The 2,737-nt window shown below is 41.1% G+C and overlaps 1 long non-coding RNA gene across 1 annotated transcript; it reads left to right on the top strand.

The window, feature by feature from the left end:
* The first annotated feature begins 383 nt into the window (after positions 1–383).
* LOC123486256 lies at positions 384–2,501 on the top strand. The gene is made up of 3 exons (XR_006659310.1): positions 384–410; positions 1,697–1,759; positions 2,424–2,501. It is a non-coding gene; the product is annotated as an uncharacterized LOC123486256 (long non-coding RNA).
* The last annotated feature ends 236 nt before the right edge of the window (positions 2,502–2,737 follow it).

Here is a 2,737-nt window from a genome sequence, read left to right as displayed (position 1 = left end):
CTCCGCCCCAGGGCAAAATGGGCAGAATTCTCTCCGCCCCAGGGCAAAATGGGCAGAATTGCAGGAAATGAACTTTAAAACGTACATTTTTTTTCTCCTGTCATGAGGGGGCCGCTAAAATGTTTTGCTCGCAAGCTGTGTGGGGGTGTATGGATGTAGCTACACAGACCCTCTATAGCCCCTCATGATGAGTTGTTTCTTTGTGGCCCCCGCTCCCATCAGTTGTCCAGCCCTGTCTTACAGTGTAACACTCCAATTGGGAGACTGATTTGACTGTAATGGTTCAAATGTTTTTCTTTCCAGCAGAAAAATAAAAAAGAGCCAGTTTTTTCACATTTCTGTGACCCGTGTGACAGAGGCTTCAAAAAACCAAGACAAGTACTGACGAACACGTCTCTCAACATGTCAAGGTAACGGATTCTCATGATCCAATGATTCTGAGGTGATGAACTGAACGTGATGACATCATACTAGGTCATCAGGGTTCCAAGTTTCCATTGTTGGTCTACCTTTAGTAAAACAGGCAAAGCATTGTGTTAGTCTACCTTTAGTAAAACAGGCAAAGCATTGTGTTAGTCTACCTTTAGTAAAACAGGCAAAGCATTGTGTTAGTCTGCCTTTAGTAAAACAGGCAAAGCATTGTGTTAGTCTACCTTTAGTAAAACAGGCAAAGCATTGTGTTAGTCTACCTTTAGTAAAACAGGCAAAGCATTGTGTTAGTCTGCCTTTAGTAAAACAGGCAAAGCATTGTGTTAGTCTACCTTTAGTAAAACAGGCAAAGCATTGTGTTAGTCTACCTTTAGTAAAACAGGCAAAGCATTGTGTTAGTCTACCTTTAGTAAAACAGGCAAAGCATTGTGTTAGTCTACCTTTAGTAAAACAGGCAAAGCATTGTGTTAGTCTACCTTTAGTAAAACAGGCAAAGCATTGTGTTGGTCTACCTTTAGTAAAACAGGCAAAGCATTGTGTTAGTCTACCTTTAGTAAAACAGGAAAAGCATTGTGTTAGTCTACCTTTAGTAAAACAGGCAAAGCATTGTGTTAGTCTACCTTTAGTAAAACAGGCAAAGCATTGTGTTAGTCTACCTTTAGTAAAACAGGCAAAGCATTGTGTTAGTCTACCTTTAGTAAAACAGGCAAAGCATTGTGTTAGTCTACCTTTAGTAAAACAGGAAAAGCATTGTGTTAGTCTACCTTTAGTAAAACAGGCAAAGCATTGTGTTAGTCTACCTTTAGTAAAACAGGCAAAGCATTGTGTTAGTCTACCTTTAGTAAAACAGGCAAAGCATTGTGTTAGTCTACCTTTAGTAAAACAGGCAAAGCATTGTGTTAGTCTACCTTTAGTAAAACAGGCAAAGCATTGTGTTAGTCTACCTTTAGTAAAACAGGCAAAGCATTGTGTTGGTCTACCTTTAGTAAAACAGGCAAAGCATTGTGTTGGTCTACCTTTAGTAAAACAGGCAAAGCATTGTGTTGGTCTACCTTTAGTAAAACAGGCAAAGCATTGTGTTAGTCTGCCTTTAGTAAAACAGGCAAAGCATTGTGTTAGTCTACCTTTAGTAAAACAGGCAAAGCATTGTGTTAGTCTACCTTTAGTAAAACAGGAAAAGCATTGTGTTAGTCTACCTTTAGTAAAACAGGCAAAGCATTGTGTTAGTCTACCTTTAGTAAAACAGGCAAAGCCTTGTGTTTTCTAGTGCTCGGTTGAAGACTGCAGCTTCACTGCTCATGAGAAGCTGGTCAACATTCACTGGAAGAATGTAAGTAGTAACCCCCATTAACCCTAACCTGACCCCCATTAACCCTAACCCCCATTAACCCTAACCTGACCCCCATTAACCCTAACCCCCATTAACCCCTAACCTGACCCCCATTAACCCTAACCTGACCCCCATTAACCCTAACCCCCATTAACCCTAACCCCCATTAACCCTAAACCCCATTAACCCCTAACCCCCATTAACCCTAACCCCCATTAACCCTAACCCCCATTAACCCTAACCCCCATTAACCCTAACCTGACCCCCTCTTCATCTGTATAGAGTCATAATGAACCTAGACCATAGACCCCCTCTTCGTCTGTATAGAGTTATAATGAACCTAGACCATAGACCCCCTCTTCATCTGTATAGAGTCATACATTACCCTGACTCCTCCTGTATAAAACATACATTACCCTGACTCCTCCTGTATAAAACATACATTACCCTGACTCCTCCTGTATAGAACATACATTAACCTAACTCCTCCTGTATAGAACCATACATTAACCTAACTCCTCCTGTATAGAACATACATTACCCTGACTCCTCCTGTATAGAACATACATTACCCTAACTCCTCCTGTATAGAACCATACATTACCCTAACTCCTCCTGTATAGAACATACATTACCCTAACTCCTCCTGCACCATCTCCTATAGAACCATGCCCCAGGAGCAAAGAGAATCAAGCTGGACACTGAAGAGGAGATCTCTAAATGGAGAGAGGAGCGGCGCAGGTCAGTACTGTAGTTGATGTTTTTAAACATGATGAAGCTTCGCTGTAAGATCCAGTCACTCATCTGGCAATGCTTTGGTTTCCTACACTTCTCTTGAAATGACTCCTTTTGGATTAGATCTGATTCTGTCCATATGAACCATGTTCTGTTACCACCAGGATCAGGGCCTAAAATTAACACCTGCCAAATGTGGGTAGATTTAGGCAATACTAAGTTGTCTGTTTTACCAGCCATGTT

The sequence above is a fragment of the Coregonus clupeaformis genome, unplaced genomic scaffold, assembly GCF_020615455.1.
Source record: "Coregonus clupeaformis isolate EN_2021a unplaced genomic scaffold, ASM2061545v1 scaf1097, whole genome shotgun sequence".
In the NCBI taxonomy this organism is placed as follows: Eukaryota; Metazoa; Chordata; class Actinopteri; order Salmoniformes; family Salmonidae; genus Coregonus; species Coregonus clupeaformis.
This window is presented reverse-complemented; position numbering and strand designations above follow the sequence as displayed.